A 22,276-nucleotide genomic window follows, 5' to 3' on the forward strand; every position below is an offset into this window, starting at 1 on the left:
CCTGCAGGATGATATGGCGCGGAGCATTTTCTCGGTGTACTATTTTGATGGCGTTTGTTCCCTGTTCGCGTGTCTGTGAGGATGCCCCTGTTCCTGTCCCACTCTGAAAAGAAATAGCAAGTTAAAGCCAAATGAAATCGTTTGTTACCTCGACTGATTGGTTAACGAGTGGAAGGGAGAGACCATGTTCCCTTCTTTGGCTATGCTTCATAGCTGTTATCATTGGTTGAGCTGATATCCGTCGAACTCGAATGACATCTTGTGGGTCTTTGGCTCGGTGCTTTTTCCGTCTTCGCTACTTGGGTCTGGAAAGCCCCTTCGATCTAATTGGCAATGAACTGAGAGCGCTAGCTTCAGATCCGATCTCAGCCTCGTACTTAGCTTCGGCGTTAGTCGAATCTGGGCATCTTGTGGGCTGATGACTTACTTCGCCCGTTGGGATCTTCGAGTTCAAGTCCCAATCTGATCCAGCCCCGATTGCATGAAGATACGAAAACATAAGCCACACCTCAAGCGTTCAGGCGGGAACGAGTTTTGTCATTTCAAGGAATTACACAACAAGTTATTATTCCTTTCTGAGAGGGAGAGGGCTGTATGCACAAGGTATAGATTGGTATCTAGCGCTAACATGGTGACAGGATTGTGGACGTGCTAAATACGCGACGGCCACATTCCTAGCCCGACAGCTTGCATTCGCAACCGAAACTATAACTACGTCGAAGCGTAGTTTTCGTATAAATATCAGACATAATTTCGATTTCACGCAAGGGTTTGGATTGAATTTGTTTTGGCTATTTCAAGATCTTGCCTACGAATTCCTCAATTTGTGTTCATAGCGAAAGGATGAAGTTACAACGAATGGGAAGTAGAACTAGAATCGAGTTTAGATCTAGAGGAAACTAAAACTTTGGCTAGGAAATCCCCACAGATGGCGCCAAATTGTTTGACCAAAAAGTTTTAACCCTTTTTGCTAAACTAATTAAATAAGAAGATATGGGGTAAATAGCTAGAGATAACTTATTCTAGATCTGAGATAGAAGAGAGGAATAAACAAGCATGGCTGAATGTAAAATTTGATTACAGTCGCGATTGGATTTCATAATGTAAGAATAGGAAGATGGCTTCAATAATATCAAATGATAACGAGGAATACATAAAGGAAAAGAGTCACCCTTCTTGAACAAAACAGACCTCCATACATTTGATAAAGTTGAACTACAGACGACTGCCTGGATCTTGAGATTTGTCTCCCTTTTGGCGAAGAGCATGAGAGGATGGGACATCTTATCCTTTAGAGATATGTATGTGTCTGTATGTGTTCCCCTCAGCCCCCCTTCTGTTACTCTCCCTCATGATATTTATACCAAACACTTTCCTTACCCAGCGGTCCTTAACCGGAGTACCTAAGTTCTTGGAATATCCTATAGAGTATTCCTCTGAAATGTCTAAGTGTTGAACCAGCCGTTCGGACCGAACTGAGTGCTCGACCTCGACCATAGCTGAACCATTCCCCGGTATATTGCTTCCTATACGTGACTTCGGCTTGGTTGACTCCTGGTTGTTCTTTCTTAAGTAGAATTCTTTTGATCAGATTTTGACCTATACAATTAGAATGGAAAACTAACATTTAAGAGATTGCAGAGATAATTCTGAAACATAACTCAATCTATTAAAGAGAAGATCACTACTAGAAATCCGGTAAAAAGCGACCACAAAAAGCGACCAAAGTTGGTCGCTTATAGGTCTAAAAGCGACCAAAAAGCGACCAAACATGCCTGGTCGCAATATAGCTGGTCCCTTTATTTTAGGGACCAAAGTTGGTCGCTAATTAGCGACCAACTTTGGTCTCTAAGGTAAAGGACCAAATATTCCGGGTAAAGACTATAGCGACCAGCTTTGGTCGCTTTATTATTTTAATAATATAATTTTGGCGACCAAAGTTGGTCTCTAAATGTAAAATACGTTTTTTTTAATTTATTATTAATCATAAAAAAGCGACCAACTTTGGTCTCTAATCCAAATATTATATTTTAAAATCTGGAAAATATAGACCAAGGTTGGTCGCTAATTTCAAGAATTTAATTTGGTCGACCAACTTTGGTCGCTAATTTCAAGAATTTAATTTTTTTTAAATATAAGCGACCAAAGTTGGTCGTGTATTTCCAGAAACTATTTTTTTTAATGGAATAGCGACCAAGGTTGGTCGCTTTTTGAGAATATTGGGTAAAAAGCGACCAACTTTGGTCGCTATTGCCCAGAAAATTATTTTTTTTAATTGAAAAGCGACCAAAAAGAGACCAAAGTTGGTCGCTTTTCTGGGTATTATTTTGGCAGAAACGGCCTGTTTTGGCAGCTACACCACCTGGCAGTCATATCAAATCCCTATTACAAGAAACAACAACAACAATACCAACAACAACACAACAACAACAACAACAACAACAACAATACCAACAACAACACAACAACAACAACAACAACAACAACAACAACAACAATACAAAACCAACATTAAAACCAACAAAGTTTTAAAGTTCAATAGAACTACCACATTAAGCGAACCAAACTAAGTTAACTCTTATTACAAGCCCATTAGAAAACCGATTCTATTTGTCTAGTTCAAAGTGTATAAAAGTCAATGAGTGTTGTCTAATAAAGTCATCAACCCCTTCTAGAAAATCCTCCCGCAATCCTAAATTTCAATTCATATCCACAAAAGTCCAATTCATATCCACAAAAGTTCAATTCATATCCTAAAGGCTCAATTCATATCCTAAAAGTTCAATTCATACACAAAAATTTTAATTCATATCCTAAAGGTTCAATTCATATCCTAAAAGTTCAATTCATATACAAAAATTTCAATTCATATCCTAAAGGTTCAACTCATACCCACAAAAGTTCAATTCATATCCTAATATTTCAATTTATAAACTAAAATTCCAATACATAAACTAAAAGTCCAATTCATATCCTAAAGGTTCGATTCATATCCTAAAGGTTCAACTCATATCCACAAAAGTTCAATTCATATCCTAAAATTTCAATTTATAAACTAAAATTCCAATACATAAACTAAAAGTCCAATGCATATCCTAAAGGCTCAACTCATATCCTAAATCTTCAATTCATACACAAAAATTTCAATTCATATCCTAAAGGTTCAACTCATACCCACAAAAGTTCAATTCATATCCTAAAATTTCAATTTATAAACTAAAATTCCAAAACATAAACTAAAAGTCCAATTCATATCCTAATTGTTCAATTCATATCATAAAGGTTCAACTCATATCCACAAAAGTTCAATTCATATCCTAAAACTTCATTTTATAAACTAAAATTTCAATACATAATCCAAAAATTTCAATTCATATCCTAAAGATTCAATTCATTAAAGGTTCAACTCATATCCACAAAAGTTCAATTCATATCCTAAAATTTCAATTTATAAACTAAAATTCCAATACATAAACTAAAAGTCCAATTTATATCCTAAAGGTTCAACTCATATCCACAAAAGTTCAATTCATATACTAAAATTCCAATACATAAACTAAAAGTCCAATGCATATCCTAAAGGCTCAATTCATATCCTAAAATTTCAATTCATACACAAAAATTTCAATTCATATCCTAAAGGTTCAACTATATCCACAAAAGTTCAATTCATATCCTAAAACTTCAATTTATAAACTAAAAGTCCAATTCATATCCTAAAGTTTCAATTCATATCCTAAAGGTTCAACTCATATCCACAAAAGTTCAATTCATATCCTAAAATTTCAATTTATAAACTAAAATTCTAATACATAAACTAGAAGTCCAATTCATATCCTAAAGGCTCAATTCATATCCTAAAAGTTCAATTCATACTCAAAAATTTCAATTCATATCCTAAAAGTTCAACTCATATCCACAAAAGTTCAATTCATATCCTAAAACTTCAATTTATAAACTAAAATTCCAATACATAAACTAAAAGTCCAATTCATATCCTAAAGGTTCAATTCATATCCTAAAGGTTCAACTCGTATCCACAAAAGTTCAATTCATATCCTAAACCATCAATTTATAAACTAAAATTCCAATACATAATCCAAAAATTTCAATTCATATCCTAAAGGTTCAACTCATATCCACAAAAGTTCAATTCATATCCTAAAATTTCAATTTATAAATTAAAATTCCAATACATAAACTAAAAGTTCAATTCATATCCTAAAGGCTCAATTCATATCCTAAAAGTTCAATTTATAAACTAAAATTCAATTCATATCCTAAAATTTCAATTTATAAACTAAAATTCCAATACATAAACTAAAAGTCCAATTCATATCCTAAAGGCTCAATTCATATCCTAAAAGTTCAATTCATACACAATAATTTCAATTATACCCAAAAAGTTCACTCATCCACAAAAATTTCTATTCCATTATACTAAAAGTTCAATTCATATCCTAAAATTTCCTATTATAAACTAAAATTCCAATACATAAACCTAACAAGTCCAATTCATATCCTAAAGGCTCAAATTGCTATCCTAAAAGTCAATAACTTCAAAAATTTCAATCATATCTAAAAGTTTCACTCAATCCACAAGTTCAATTCATATCCTAAAACTTCAATTTATAAACTAAAATTCCAATACAATAAACTAAACCCTAGATTCTAACTAAACTATGAAGACAAATACAAAGTATGAATTCTAAATTGACTAAACAAATTCAACACTAATAAACTATTAGTTACATAAAATTAATTAAAAAGCGTAACTTAAAACAAACATAAACCCTAATCCTCAATAAAACAATGTTCAAAGAATTTAAACACTACTATTCATATCCTTAAACTACATATATTTGAAATTAACTGAAACAAAAACTAGAAATAACAAAAGGTTATAATTTCAAACCTAGGTTTTTGGGTGTGAGAAAGGAAGAGAAATGGGCTATGGCAGTGGTGGCAGCGGGGCTCCGGCGGTGTCAGGCAGTCACAGGTGGGTGCGCGGCAGGTGAGGGAGGGGGGGATGGGGGATCGTTGGGGGGGGCGGGAGGGGGCGACGCGGGAATTGGGAGAAATTAGAGAAGGGGAGGGAATGTGTTGAGAGAGAATTGGGGAAATTTTGGAGAAAATAGAGAATGACGAGGGGGAAACCCGTGTTTTAGTCTGGATTCTTACCAAAAAAGCGGACCAACGTGTGTCGCATTTTGGATGCTAATTAAGTTTAGACTGTTTGAACCAAAATAGTGACCAAGTTGGTCGCGTATTTTTGACTATTTGACGCAAATACGACCAAAGTGTCGGGGATTGCCCTTCAAAAAAATAACTTTTTTTTCGCTATTTTTGGTTTTTAACTGTATTAAGCTATACAAAAAATCTTATTAGCTATAAATATTATTTTATTTTAACTACTAATATACATAAAACTGATGTAAAAATATAAGCATAATATAGAAAAAAAATTTAATAACTTGTAATGTACTTTTATAGCATTATAATAGTTATAAGTCGATGACTAATTATATATTGAAGTATATTGCGATATAATAATATCTATGCACTATACTTAGTGTAAGTCAATCTATTAAGTTAATTACAACTGAATACACTACAAATTACTTATAAGCGACCAGAAAAAAAGTCTGTCGTTATTATGATAAATATATATATATATATATATACTATATTATTATATATATATAGAGTGAGAGGAGAATGAGAGAGGGAGAGAGAGAGAGTGAGAGGGAGTAATTGATGTAAAAACAAAATTCTCGACTTATATCAAAAATTATGTTATAATTGATTCATCGACTTAAAACGTAGTGATGGAATGAATGTAATCTATTAACATCTGTTAACAATACAAATAATGAATACAATATCATGTACTTATAACATACTATATAATAGTAGTTAATAGTAGCAGAAGCTCGTGTTATATATCAATACTGACAGCACACTAACATATATATAACAAGTTAACAAACGTTAGAGTATTATACGGAAGGCAAAGTGTCGTGTGTCAGATCTAATATATATATATGTATAACTATATATAAGCTAATAGTTCCGATATATATATCATCTAATGCAATCTAATACTTTAGAGATGTTAATGTCATTATAAGTATATTAAAAACTAAATACCACGCTTACTAATTACTAAAGCGACAAAAAAAAGTCTGTTCGGTATATATATATATAATATAGTATATATATATATATATTATATATATATATTAAGAGAGAGGAGAGGAGAGAGAGAGAGAGAAAGAAGAGAGAGAGAGTAATTGATTAAAAACAAAACATCTCGATTATATTAATTAATATGTTTATCTAATTGATTCATGCGACTTATAGACCTAGTGATGAATGAAGGTAATATTAACTCTTAAGTTATACAAATAATGATTACAATATCAGACTATAATCATGCTATATAGTGTAGGTTAAAGTAGCGACGAAGTTGATGTGTGTTATTTATATATACACACACTAACATATACTATAAGAAGTATATAAATACGTTATAGTTGATATAGTGAATGTCTCTGTGTGGTGTGTGTGTGTGGTTGTTTTTGTGTGTGTGGTGTGTATGTATATTATATATATTATAATATCTATGTATACTACACTAACAACACCAAACCACAACAACACCTAGTAACTCACAAGATATAGAATTGGCTAGGTTGTGTGTATCATGGGATAAGGTGTGATATGTATATATAGTACTATAACACAGACTTACATACAATACATACACTCACATAGAACAGCTCATGACACTCACTGATGACTATACGTATTAAACTTTGTTATAATATTATGTTATATTAATATATATATATATATATATATATATATATATATATATAATTATATTATATAATATATATATATATATACTTCGTGCTACTTTAAACTACATATATGCATGTTATAGTAATGATACTTATTATTATTTGATTGTAACAGAGTTAATGGATTACGTTCATTTCTATCACTAGGGTTATAATCGATTGAATCAATTATAACATCATTAATTGATATAAGTCGAGACGTTTTGTTTTTATATATATATTATATAATATATATATATATATAGTAATATATATATAATCATTATCTAAAAAGGCACTGTAGGTTAGTCAATGAACTCAATTTACAAGTGTATAATACCTAAAAGAACCGGCCCTGTGTTCCGAGCGCTTTATATATATAATATATATGATATAATATTATATATATATATTAAAAATATAAGCACAACCAACACACATACACACACAGACACTTCACTGTAATATTAACGTATGATATAACACGTCCCTGCTGATAGTATGCTTAGATAAAGTTAGTGTGTGTATATATTAACACACACACACTTCGTGCTACTGTAACTACATATATAGCATGGTAACGAGTACATGATACTGTATTCATTATTTGATATTGCTAACAAGAGTTAATGAATTACATTCATTTCATCACTAGGTTATAAGTTTATAGATTCAATTAACATACATCAAACATACTATATATATATATATACATACAAACTATATATATATATATATATATATTATATATATATATATATATAATGATATATTATAGATAACTACATTATATATATATATAATATTATAGTAGTATATATATTATTTACTCATTATTAATTAGAACATATAGAAATATATATATTAGTATTAATATATATATATAAAATTTATGTACTACATATATATAACTACTACATATTTTAATTATATTAACTACATACTATATATATATATACTATATATATATATATATATATATATATATATATACTATATATAGTAATATATAGAGGATATATAATGGTATATATGTACTACTTTAACTAACATATATTAGCATGTTAGAGTATATTTTATGTATTCATCCCTTGATATTACAAAAAGTGTACGAATACATTATTTATTAATTAGATAGTAAATATAAAAGTGATTTTTAATTTTGACCAATGTTGACCTGAAAAGAGACCAACTTTGGTCGCTAATTATCCAGAAATTCAAATTAGCGACCAAAGTTGGTCGCTAAATATCCAGAAAATTAAATTTAGCAACCAACGTTGGTCGCTAAATTTAAATAGATTTATTTATATTTTATATAATATTTAAATTAATAATATAATTGTTAAACGTTAGAACTGGGTCCCAGATTAGCGACCAAGTTGGTCTCTATCTTGCTTCCCCTTTAGTAAGCGACCAACTTTGGTCGCTAAACTTTTGAATTTATATTTATTTATATTTTATAATTTTTTTTAATAATAATATAATTATTTAATTTTTATAACTTGGTCCCAGATTAGCGACCAAAGTTGGTCTCTATCTGCTTCCCCTTTCGTGAGCGACCAACTTTGGTCGCTAATTTTGAATTATATTTATTTATATTTTATAATTCTTTTTAAATAATAATATAATTATTAAAATTTTATAAGTGGGTCCTACTTTAGCGACCAAAGTTGGTCGCTAATTTCAGCATTTCTTTGACCAAGCAAGTCTGACCAGTCCGGTCAACATTTTGACCAAATTAGCGACCAAAAAGCGACCAACCTTGGTCGCTAATGTATTTAAAATAATTATTTAATTATTTTCTCCAATTTAGCAACCAACGTTGGTCGCTTTTCCTGACAGACCAATTTTGGTCGCTAAATTTTGGTCGCTTTTTTCCGGATTTTTAGTAGTGGATAAACTAACCAATTTTGCTACGAAATAGGATTAATGTTCTTTTCGTGCTCCGCTACTAGGAGGAGAATTGAGAAATAAGAAATGAGAAACATTTCTTGGGAGTACCAATGCTCAATATAATATTCTAATCTATTAGCAAAAAAAAAAAAAATCTAATCAATCCACGACCACATGGACATATATAAAATAACTACTCCCTAAGTACTTAGCTAATTGCATACTCCTTCTATCATTACTTACGTGATCTTCTTTTCTTTTTAGTCAGTGCAAAAAAAATTCACTATTTTATTCTATATTAAGTACATAACAATTTAACTTGAAAACTTCACATTTTATCCTTCGTGTAGTATATTTTACCTTTTATATGGGATATCCCATCATTTTAGTGTAAAACTTATTTTGCGATTAGCTAAAATCTATGTATAATCAAATATGGGATAAAATAATCTCAAATTCTATTTCGAAATTATTATCCTTATTCGTTGTACCAAACAATCCCTTAATGTGATGATTTATAAGTACATAAATTTTTATAGTCTGCTTAGACTATTTTTTTTTTAAAAAAAGCTTTAATTCTTTCATTCTGTATCAATCAAACACCATGAATTGAAATGGAGTAAATATTACTTTCACCACAATCCACGTGCTTTCTTATACAAAGTGATGAATTAAAGCAATTATTATAAAGTGATGAATTGACAATTTCATTTAAATAATGAAACATATTAAATAAAATTAAAATTAATCAAACAACCCAAACAGAGAAGAAAACACAAGAATTACAACGGTCAATACCCAGAAACATATTGCATGAACTCTGTGTCCAACTCAAGGCCGTCCATTGTTTTCGGTGACAAAACCACCTCTAATTCTACGCTTCCTCCTCCTTGTCTCCCTGGAAACGCCGATATATTCCCGTCAAACTTGTTAGCCCGCCCGCTTCGAATAGCAACGGGTCTGCCCCACCCGAAATCATTGTCGTACATTGGAAATCTCGGCGAACTCCCCATTGTTAGCATAGCTCCGTCGGAATTCCCTAACGGAAAACACCGGGGATCCTTCTCCCAATCCTCTACGAACTTCCTCACCATAACATTATCGTGTACCTTCACGTTTTTGTTCAATTGTTCCGCACACCAACGCAGATCGTGAGACAAAACGTCTCCAGCTGACGTGTATGTTGGAATGCTCTGAATTGCGTTACCGAAATATAACGGATCGAGTTTTGGTTGGAGACGGTGACGGCAATTTACAGCCATTCGGAATGTTGTCATTTTAGAAGATGGGAACTTTCTCGCACGTGTCACTGCACGCCATAGCAATGCGCAAAGCGATTGAAATGATGAAATCTCAGCCGTTGAATTTACAGCCGCCTTTTCTGTTCGCGACAATTGTATCAAGGGATCGTTGCTCTGTTTGGCCATTAATTCAACAATGTTAATTTCTTCATCAAAATTCCATTTCTGATTGTTCGTTTTTGCTTTGAGTCTTTGAATTGATTCCCTGCTGAAACTGAATATCCTCCCCCTCAGTGGAGCGTCCACGTCAAAATTGACTGTGGGTCCATTAGCTGGAAGTTTTAGTACTGCATTTGAGTTCAAAATTGAATTACGGGTGAAATTCGGCTGCCTGGTAATCCTCTTCACACCTCTACTTACCTCAGCAAAGGTATTTAAAAAATTCTAAAATGAGGTTCCATCAGTGACGGAGTGGTTGACGGCGCAGCCAATGAAAACGCCGTCAGCTAATTCCGTTACTTGGACAGCAACAAGAGGCCTAAAATGCCCTTGATAGCTAACAGTGCGGTCAAAACTCAAAAGGGAAGAACTCTTTGACATGCTCAGGAACATCAATGGAGCCACTGACGTCGCGTATGAAAATGTTAGTGGCAGTGGCATGTACAAAATCAACACCAGCATCGTTGCAAGAAATATAGACGTAACCATCTTGGTCGGTGTTGCTCCCAAATGCACACGCAAGTATACGTGGTCGACAAGTAATATAATGATAATTTGAGTGTCGAACCCACAGAGACTTGTGTAAACTACTCACTAAATCACTAAAATTGTTATTCAATCTAGCTAAAAGCAAAGTCCAATAATATGATTATACTATACTATGATTCTAAATAATAACTAAATTATCAAGTAACGAATTGATTGTTGTGTATTCAGTAGAGACAAGTATTCCAGGGTTGTGATCGATTCACCATTCGTATTGTGTTCTAATTAACTCTCCCTTTCATATAATTCACTCATGGTTGCTAATTAATCGATAAATGCTCTCATAGCTTTCTCCCGAAGTACTACTCACCTATTCTCAATAGATTAACTCCTATATTCCTATGAAATCAATCTATTAAGAACGCATTAAGATTACGATATTTAGTTAAGCACGGTGACTAGGTATATTCCTATCCTAACCACAAATCCGCTCCCCCTAAGGGTTAAGATCATGCTCTCTTCAATTCTTCTCTAATCTAAACATGGCTTTCCCAAGCATAGCATAGATAGTAAATAGAACCTAACTGTTGGCCAGACAATTAAGCAATTAAACACAGAATTGAAGAAACAACCATATATTGGTGAATTATAATCAAGGTCAAGCTAATATCAAACAACAATATTCATGGCTAAATCACAACCCTAGAACAATGGGTGTTTAGCCACTCATGATATAATCAAACAATTGCATGATTGTTGAATCAATTGAAAATACTTGAAAAAGATGAAGAAAACTGAGAATTCTCCGCTTCCTCACGATCCCGTGTGTGTTTTTACTCCAAAGTGGCGTCCTCCCCTTTTCTTGGCCGACTTCCTCCGTTTAATATAGGGTTTAGGGCTTAAAATCTCGTGTTTTGCACTTTGGTCCCTGGAGTTTACGCGTCCTGCGCGGTCCTATCGCGGTTACGCCAGGACCGCGGCCAGAGTGGCCTTCAGAATCTGCAGCAGTATTCTGCCGCGGTCCTACCGCGGTTATGCCCGGACAGCGGCCATAGTGGCCTTCAGTTCTGGTTTTGTCCCTTCGCTTGGTGCACTTTGTGGATATTGTATGATTGGCCTCCTTTTCTCCGTAATTGATCCCAAAAGTATTTCACAAACTTCTTTTATTGGATATAGCCTGCAAAGCATGAAAAGCACTAATCAGAGCATTTTGTTATCACTTTTTACCGCAAAAGCTATACACAAATGTGGTTCTTTAGGGTCTAATTATAGTCTTTTACCTATTATCACCTATCATCAACACCCCACACTTAAACGTTGCTCGTCCTCGAGCAATTGGACAATCTCATAAACCCCCCAACTACGTACAAGTATCAATTATAGAGGAGTACTTTCACTTTTAACCACACACTATACCCTTGACTATAATCAATATCGGCACACAAGCATCAACACACAAAATTTCACATTCTTCCCGTTTAAGCATACCCAAGTAAAATATTTCAATTCAATAAATTCCAACAACCTATTTGTCACTGCCCAACCTCAACAATCGACTTGCAACCACTAAGCACCCTCAATTCATGCACTTACCCAACAAGAAAGTTTACAACATTACCAATCATTCATGAGATCATGTGCCCTCACCAACAAATGGAAGAATGAGTATAAATTGGTCCACACATTCAAATGTAATTTTGAATATAATTTAAGGACATCACACAATTGAACAAAATTCACTCACTCTCACAAAGAATTCATATGCATCCCGTGGTCGTACCATAAGCTTGCCCGTAGTTTATATCTCTACTAATTTAAGCTAGCCAAATCTAGAATCAATTAGGACTTTTAGGTTGTAATGTAGNTTCTAAATAATAACTAAATTATCAAGTAACGAATTGATTGTTGTGTATTCAGTAGAGACAAGTATTCCAGGGTTGTGATCGATTCACCATTCGTATTGTGTTCTAATTAACTCTCCCTTTCATATAATTCACTCATGGTTGCTAATTAATCGATAAATGCTCTCATAGCTTTCTCCCGAAGTACTACTCACCTATTCTCAATAGATTAACTCCTATATTCCTATGAAATCAATCTATTAAGAAAGCATTAAGATTACGATATTTAGTTAAGCACGGTGACTAGGTATATTCCTATCCTAACCACAAATCCGCTCCCCCTAAGGGTTAAGATCATGCTCTCTTCAATTCTTCTCTAATCTAAACACGGCTTTCCCAAGCATAGCATAGATAGTAAATAGAACCTAACTGCTGGCTAGACAATTAAGCAATTAAACACAGAATTGAAGAAACAACCATATATTGGTGAATTATAAGCAAGGTCAAGCTAATATCAAACAACAATATTCATGGCTAAATCACAACCCCAGAACAATGGGTGTTTAGCCACTCATAATGTAATCAAACAATTGCATAATTGTTGAATCAATTGAAAATACTAGAAAAAGATGAAGAAAACTGAGAATTCTCCGCTTCCTCACGATCCCATGTGTGTTTTTACTCCAAAGTGGCGTCTCCCCCTTTCAAAAATAGGTTTAGTCTTGCTTTTATACGTGTTGGGTAGGTCTAGGGCCGAAATAACCTTGTCCCGGGCGAAATAGGACACATTTCACGTCACCGGCGCCCAGCCCGACGCCAGGCGCCCTCCACGGCGCCCCATTATTTGTGCACACTGTTTTCGGCGCCACAGGTGGCGCCAGGCGCTGCCTGTGGCCCGCAACAGGCCCTTTTTCCCGGTTTCGTTCGTTTTGGCTCAAAGCTTGCGTGTTTCGCACCGTTTTGTTTGGAATTTAAAAAAACGTAAAATATGAAAGTTGTAACTCTTTGAGTTAACTTTCCAACCATATATTGTGGGGACCAAATGGAGTTCTGAACAAAAAGTTATATCCATTTTACTAGACAGTGCGCAATATGCCTACTCGATTCTTCGTTCGCTCTAACTATCATCCGTTGACCCCCAGACACGATTCCGGCTTAATTTCTTGAGCTTTTACTCAGAAAAGCTCCAAATCACTTGAATTCATTCCATAACATCTATATAGCTCGGAATCACTCCTACAAGGCATAAAACACACAGTTAGTGCAAGACACTAGCGATTAAAGCTCAAACTCAATCAAAGTGCAGTAAATTTGAGTGTAATAATCGACTAAAATACGTAATTATAGCCTATTATCAACACCCCACACTTAAACATTGCTCGTCCTCGAGCAATGGGACTATCTAATAACCCCCCCCCCCCCCAACTACGTACAAGTATCAATTATAGAGGAGTACTTTAACTTTTACCCACACACTATACCCTAGACTATGATCAATACCGGCACACAAGCATGAACACACAAAAATTCACATTCTTCCCGTCTAAGCATGCCCAAGTATAATATTTCACTTCAATCAATTCTAACAACCTATTTGTCACCACCCAACCTCAAAAGCCGACTTGCAACCACTAAGCACCCTCAACTCATGTACTTACCCAACAAGAAAGTTTACAACATTCATTCATGAGATCATGTGCTCTTACCAACAAACAAAAGAGTGAATATAGATAGTCCACACATTCAAACATACTTTTGAATATAGATTAAGGACATCTGACAATTTGAACAAAATTCGCTCACTCTCACAAAGAGTTCATATGCATCCCGTGGTCGTACCATAAGCTTGCCCGTACTGTATATCTCTACTAATTTAAGCTAGCCAAATCTAGGATCAATTAGGACTTTTAGGTTATAATGTAGGCTAAGGGACGAGTATGATACAATTAGAAATAGTGGCTCCCTCCTAAGCACTTTAATATACTACATTCACAATTCAAGCACATATTCTTCTCAACCAAATCACTTGCCATACACAACATAGCCCTCTTTTCATTCAAGTACTTCTATACTCCCACTAGCACAAATTATTAAGAATTGGAGGTGTTTTCTACATACTTTCACTATCATTTTTTTTCTTTCAATTTTTCTTTCTCTCTTTTTTTTCTTCACACACTCCATACAATAAAGTTCATTGGCTAGTGACCTTTGATTTCAACTTTAGTGAACTAACGGCCCTTCCATGGTTCCACTCGAAAACTACTCCCCAATATCTCACCTTACTTCTTTTAGCGCCTAAGTGACTTAGGAGGTAAAGGTTCAATCAATATCAAATTAAGAACAAAATACGGGTATGGCTTGTAATGTGGGTGCCAAAAGAAAGGTCTATAGGCTCAAAGGGGCTAGCAACGGAAAATTTTATTTTTATGTGACAAGCACATCCATGATCAAGCAAGAAAATGCCTACGTCATCTCCTAGATTAGCACACTTACAATTTCGCTTCAATTAACACACGGGGCAAGTTCTAGACTACACAGGATGACATAGAAAATCACAAATCCTCACACACACGATGCAAATGACTCAATCAAGACGGTTTTGTTCAACTCTCAAGTCAAGCAAGCACACATAATTGAGAAATTTAAGCAATATTGCACTATGTGGCATACGAGTCAAACAACTGAGAAAAGGCGTCACAAAATAGGTTATTTACTTTACTTAGGCTTCACAATTCAAACCAAATACACGGAAAAACAGAATGTATGTCATAGCCTAATGTGCCAGCATCAACCATGTCAATAAGTATCTCGGAGCGACTCAGTTTCTTCCTAAACTACTCCTAAAATAAAAATAAAAATAAAGTACCCGGTTTGAGCTACACCCTTGGAAAAGAACCGGCGCCCAAAGAAAAACCAAGGGATACTACCTTATTATCCTAAAAAAATCTTTTTGGTATTTTTAAATCGGACTTTTATCCCTCAAGAAAATTGTCCAAAAGATCCATCGTCGGGAAAAGTCTGAACTTTTTCACATTTTTTTTCAATTTTTGTTTTTTTTACCTTGACTATTTCTACTACGAGTTCTAAAAGAAAAACTAAAAAAAATAGTTTTATACAATTACACTTCAGAAAGTAGTTTTCCCACCCCACACTTATATTATGCATAGTCCTCGATGCATGATCATAGAGAAATATTAAAACAAGGGTGAGAAATACTCCCTGAGACCCTCTCGGGCCTAGCTCGGACATGATCTTCAATATTAAGGGTCGGGACGACCCCACACTTAAGCTCAAACATGCTCCCCAGCTTCAACTTTGGGTACTCAGACTTCCCCTACTCTGCAAAACAAAAACAACACAAAACTTGACACTAAAAAAAAATTAATCAATAGCTAAAAGATATACCTGTTGGGTTGCCTCCCAACAAGCGCCTTATTTATAGTTGTGGCACGACTCTGCTACTCTGCTCAGGCTGGGCGCTTTCTCTTCTTCTTTCTCCCATAAAGTCTAGCCTTTTTGCACACTCTCGGAAGGTCTCCTCTTTCATCTCTGGCTCTTTTCTCAATCATCTTTACACGCTCAGCTGAACACTACCTCCTCTAATTCAGTTGTCCCATCTGGATCACTACAATTCACATAAAGACTCTGCTCTATCCCCTTCGATTCTACCACAGTAATCATGCACAAGTCCTCATAATGCTTAGGGAGCTTAAGTGCCTTGTACACATTAAAAGTGACCTCCTCATCGTCAACTCTCATTTTTAACTTCCCTGCCCTCACATCAATAATTGCTCCACCAGTAGCCAAGAATGGTCGCCCCAAAATAATGGGCACTTCCTCATCTGCCTCATAATCAAGAACAATAAAATCAGCAGGAAGAATAAACTTTCCCACTCGAACTAACACATCCTCAATAATTCCTTCGAGCATGACTAGTGACCTATCTGCTAGCTATAAAGTGATTGTAGTAGGTCTAAGCACCCCCAATCCGAGTTGCTTGAACAAAGAGGATGGCATCAAATTTATACTAGCCCCGGGCTCTACCAACTTCTTGTTTTCCAAGAGACAAAGGAATTGTGAAACTCCCAGGATCCTTCAACTTAGGAGGAAGTTTACTCTGAACTCTGGCACTGCACTCTTCAGTAAGTGCAACTGTTTCGAACTCTGCATGTCTTTGTTTGTTTACCACAATATCTCTGAGATACCTTGCATACTTAGGCACTTCCTGCAAAATTTCCACCAAAGGCAAATTCACACTCACTTGGCTCAAAATATCTAGGAATTTCTTGTACTTAGCATCATCTTTTTGCTTCTGCAGTCTTTGTGGAAACGGAGGTGGTGGACTAGTCTCAATTACTGACTCAGGTCCTTTATCATCTTTCTCATTCCCCTCAACTGGCTTGGGAACTAATTCTCCTTCAGGATGAGCTGTATCCTTCTTTTTCATTGGAACTTCTTCTAATGCTCTTCCATTTCTCAAGGTAACCGCATTGACGTGAGCTTTAGGATTGGGATCAGTATCACTAGGAAGAGCCCCTGCTGGTCTGGTATTTTTGGCTCTGGCAAGTTGGCCCACGTGGTGCTCCAAATTTCTCAGTGCTGTGGCTTGAGCCTGCTGATCAGCCATTATTTTCTGATTGAAAGTTTGTTGATCTGCTATTAATTTCTGATTGAAGGCTTGCTGATTTGCTATTAATTTCTGATTGAGGGCTTACTGGTCGGCCATCAATTTCTTCATCATCTCCTCAAGGCTAGCTTGTTGTTCATCCTGAGGTGGTCTGGATTGTTATTGAGGTGCTTGAGGCCGGTATTGATTCTGATTGCCTTGATTTCCACCCCAGGAGAAGTTTGGGTGATTCCTCCAGTTGAGGTTATAAGTGTCCCCATACTGATTTGTTTGTCCTCGATTTGCATTACCCACAAAATATACAGACTCTGGATTTGTTGGGCATAGATTGCTCATGTGACCCTCTCCACATACTTCACAAAATATTTGAACTTGTTGCACTGGCTGGGTTTGTTGCTTGTTAATGATCATTGTCATCTGATTGACTTGGTTGGTCAGCGTAGAGACCTGTGCTGACAATGCTGAGACAACATCTAATTCGAGAACCCCTGGTGATTTTTGTACCATGTTTCTACCCATCTCTCCTTGCCAATCCGGATTGCTTTTGGAGAGTTTGTTCAATAATGCATAAATTTCATCAAAGCTTTTCTCCAATACTTGTCCTCCAGCTGCAGCATCTACTACAATTTTTGTTTGGGGATGGAGCCCTTCTATGAAAGTGTTAACACTTCATTCGTCTGATTTTGATGAGGACAGTCTCTGAGTAGCCCCTTGAACCTTTCCCAAGCTGAGTATAAAGATTCTCCTGCTTTCTGTTTGAAGGCAACTATCTCACTTCTGATCTTTGCAGTTTTGCCTGATGGAAAGAACCTTGCCAGAAATTTTCTTGCCAAATCATTCCATGATGTAATGGAATTAGCTGGTTCTGCCTTTAGCCATCGCTTAGCTTCACCCAACAGAGAGAATGGAAAAAGTGTGAGCCTCACATAATCTGGAGTGACCCCGTTAGTGATATAAGTGTCACTAATCTCCAAGAAGTTCAGAATATGCTGTTGTGGATCCTCGTGCGGAAGACCCATAAACTGCCCGTTTGCATGAAGTAGCTGGATCATGCTCTGTTTCAGCTCAAAGTGCCCAGTGATTCTGGGCTTCACTATGCTGGAGGTAACATTAGCAATACTGGGCATCGCCACCTCCTGAACAGCCATGTGTTGCTCCTCTGCCATGTTCACAGGAAATTGAATGAGTGCTTGAATATTATTTGTGTCCCTTGCTTCCCTCAACCTCCTGTGAAATGTTTTCTCAGGTTCGGGGTCAAAGCCGTTGAGTCTGTCCTGGCTTCTGACCCTACGCATTCAATCAAAGTTTCTGAGATTAGAGCAACAATCAAGTAAGTTAAACTAGACGAAATAAACAATTAAAGCAAAAACTAGGAAGTAGTTTATATTCAAGTCCCCGGCAACGGCGCCAAATGCAATTGTTTGATTACATTATGAGTGGCTAAACACCCATTGTTCTGGGGTTGTGATTTAGCCATGAATATTGTTATTTGATATTAGCTTGACCTTGATTATAATTCACCAATATATGGTTGTTTCTTCAATTCTGTGTTTAATTGCTTAATTGTCTGGCCAGCAGTTAGGTTCTATTTACTATCTATGCTATGTTTGGAAAAGCCGTGTTTAGATTAGAGAAGAATTGAAGAGAGCATGATCTTAACCCTTAGGGGGAGCGGATTTGTGGTTAGGATAGGAATATACCTAGTCACTGTGCTTAATTAAATATCGTAATCTTAATGCGTTCTTAATAGATTGATTTCATAGGAATATAGGAGTTAATCTACTTAGAATAGGTGAGTAGTACTTCGGGAGAAGGCTATGAGAGCATTTATTGATTAATTAGCAACCATGAGTGAATTATATGAAAGGGAGAGTTAATTAGAACACAATACGAATGATGAATCGATCACAACCCTGGAATACTTGTCTCTACTGAATACACAACAATCAATTCGTTACTTGATAATTTAGTTATTATTTAGAATCGTAGTATAGTATAATCATATTATTGGACTTTGCTTTTAGCTAGATTGAATAACAATTTTAGTGATTTAGTGAGTAGTTTACACAAGTCTTTGTGGGTTCGACACTCAACTTATCATTATATTACTTGTCGACCACGTATACTTGTGTGTGCGTTTGGGAGCAACAAGTTAATTGTTGAATCAATTGAAAATACTAGAAAAAGATGAAGAAAACTGAGAATTCTCCGCTTCCTCACGATCCCGTGTGTGTTTTTACTCCAAAGTGGCGTCTCCCCCTTTCAAAAATAGGTTTAGTCTTGCTTTTATACGTGTTGGGTAGGTCTAGGGCCGAAATAACCTTGTCCCAGGCGAAATAGGATACATTTCACGTCACCGGCGCCCAGCCCGGTGCTAGGCGCCCTCCACGGCGCCCCATTATTTGTGCACACTGTTTTCGGCACCACAGGTGGCGCCAGAGGCTGCCTGTGGCGCCCAACTGGCCCTTTTTCGCGGTTTCGTTCGTTTTGGCTCAAATCTTGCGCGTTTCGCCCCGTTCCGTTTGGAATTTGGAAAAACGTAAAACATGAAAGCTGTAGCCCTTTGAGTTAGCTTTCCAACCATATATTCTGGAGACCAAATGGAGTTCTGAGCAAAAAGTTATATCTATTTTACTAGACAGTGCGCAATACGCCTACGCTCTAACTATCATCCGTTGACCCCCAAACACGATTCCGGCTTAATTCCTTGAGCTTTTACTCAGACTTCAAAGCTCCAAATCACTTGAATTCATTCCATAATATCTATCTAGCTCGGAATCACTCCTACAAGGCATAAAACACACAGTTAGTGCAAGACACTAGCGATTAAAGCTCAAACTCAATCAAAGTGCAGTAAATTTGAGTGTAATAATCGACTAAAATACGTAATTATAGCCTATTATCAGTCGGTCAATAAACGACCGGCCAAAGGAGGGAAGTGAGTGAGGGTTTGAGAAAGACTGAGCTTGAGAAGGGAAATGAGGTGAATGATGGAAAAAGAAGGACGAGTATAGAGACAACCTTTCTGAATATAGTGAACAGAGAGCATAGGCAGGTCAGAAACAGAGAGTTTGAGGTTAGGAAAAGATGATTTTTGAGAGGGAAAAATGGTACATTTGGAGACCAATGTTACAGCTCCAGAAGCTTTTGACATGTTGGAGCAAGGCATTGTCAGTTTCACTTGGAATGAGGAGTGATGTGAAGCTGATGAGGATGAGGTGGGAGTAACAAGAATTGGGCTTTATATAGGGAGTGAATGGATTTGGATTCATGCATTTGGGAATGTGATAGTTGCATCTTGATAATTGTTGGCAAGTTTGAAACATTGGGGAGTTGACCTAAGTGTTCATTTTTTATTATGATTATGATTGGGGGACTGTTACTTCAAAGATATGATTGTCTGGCAGTGGCACGTGCCCAACTATAAAACAAACTTTGCTGGCAATAGTAACTGAATTATGTATACTACCATAATTTTCTCTTAGTTAAATCTTTTTTTTTCTCATCCGGTGTAGGAGAAGTGTAATCCCAATAATAAAGATCCTTAAGCGCCGTCTTTTAGCGTTCTGTGTGTGACCTGTCATTCTCCTTGAGGTTAAAAAACTCAATTCACTCCTAATACGTACTTCTGCATACTAATTTAAAATTCTTTTAATTATTGACCTTAAGTTCTTTTTTTAGACTACTCATTGAAAAAGGTCAGCCTGTTAATGATCCTCAAAACCGTCTTTTTGATTCGTCGGCGTACGCTATTATTTTAATCCGTGTAACACTTGGATATAAATCAAATACAGAATCCAGTTGTATTTAATAATACTTCAAGTACTACTATGCAGTAGTATTATTTAATGGTTTGACTTTGTAGTTTCACTTGTTATATGCTGTCTTTTTCATGAATTAATAACAAATTACGGCGGCAAAGTTCTTAGACAGTTAAGGACATGTCTTGTATAAATAGAAAAAAAGATAAGGGGATAAGGCATGTAATATTCACTTGATAAGAACACTTTTCAGAAGAAGATTCCCTCTCTCTAGCAAAGATACAAACTTTACCTTTTCATTAATAGTCATACTCACATTATTCCGTATTTTTCCATCAGATCCGTGAATAGTTCAAACATTCTAGGATTTATTTGTCACTCATAATTGTCAAAGGGAATAATCATCTATCTCATTCATTATTGGGTGAATCGTTCTCTCTATTTACTTAAATGTCATTTGTTGCTATTTATTGCTTGTTACTCCCCCATTATTGCTCATGCCTTTTTTGAATTAAATGTGCATTATTTTCGATTTCATACTGACGCTATCTTATGTTATCCACGTTGTCAAGCTTCATATCTAGAGATATTATCATTAACTAAGTTTAACCTCCCATTACATAAAATTTAATAGTTTAACCGAAAGTTTATACTTCATATCCTCCTCCTCACTGCAGCATCACAGCGTCTCTCAGTAAAAGAGCTTCCACGTACGTGGTGGAGGAGACGCCACTAGCAGCAAAAAAGCTCCTCGAGGCTTGGCTACTGAGACGCTAACCGGCATCCTCCACAAGCCCGCTTAAGACAGGGTTGCAGAAATGCAAGGATTGTGTTATACCACCAACAGTCGAGCGACGTGACCCTTTCCCCCATCCCACAATAGGTATTGCTCATAACGTCATTAATAGTGCAGGTGATGACACCCTCGCAGCCATTTTGAAAAAGATGGAGGAAATGGAGAACGAGAACAAAGAACTTCGGGACCAAATGAGAGAACATCAAGAAAGGGTCGACAAGATACTAGGTGCCCCAAAGCTCCTACTAAAGAGAGATGCTGGCCGGTTTGTCGAGCAGCCATACGACGATGAAACCGCCCCGTATGCCATACCAAAGACCTTTAAAATGCCGCCTTACCTGAAAATATATGATGGTACGACCGATCACGAGACCATGTAACTCACTACGTCACTGCCGTGAAAGGCAATAACCTCGGCAAGGATCAAGTATCCTCCATTTTGTTGAAAAAATTCGGTGAGACCCTCAATGGAAGAGCAATAACATGGTACTCATAGCTGCACGCACGCTCCATTGAAACATTTGAAGAAATGGCCGATAAGTTCGTAACAACGCATGCTGGGGCCAA

General features: G+C 35.9%; 1 pseudogene; it reads right to left on the minus strand.

The window, feature by feature from the left end:
• Nucleotides 9,515–17,152, minus strand: LOC109225912 (annotated as a pseudogene).

Source organism: Nicotiana attenuata, chromosome 5 (assembly GCF_001879085.1).
Source record: "Nicotiana attenuata strain UT chromosome 5, NIATTr2, whole genome shotgun sequence".
NCBI classification, from domain to species: domain Eukaryota; kingdom Viridiplantae; phylum Streptophyta; class Magnoliopsida; order Solanales; family Solanaceae; genus Nicotiana; species Nicotiana attenuata.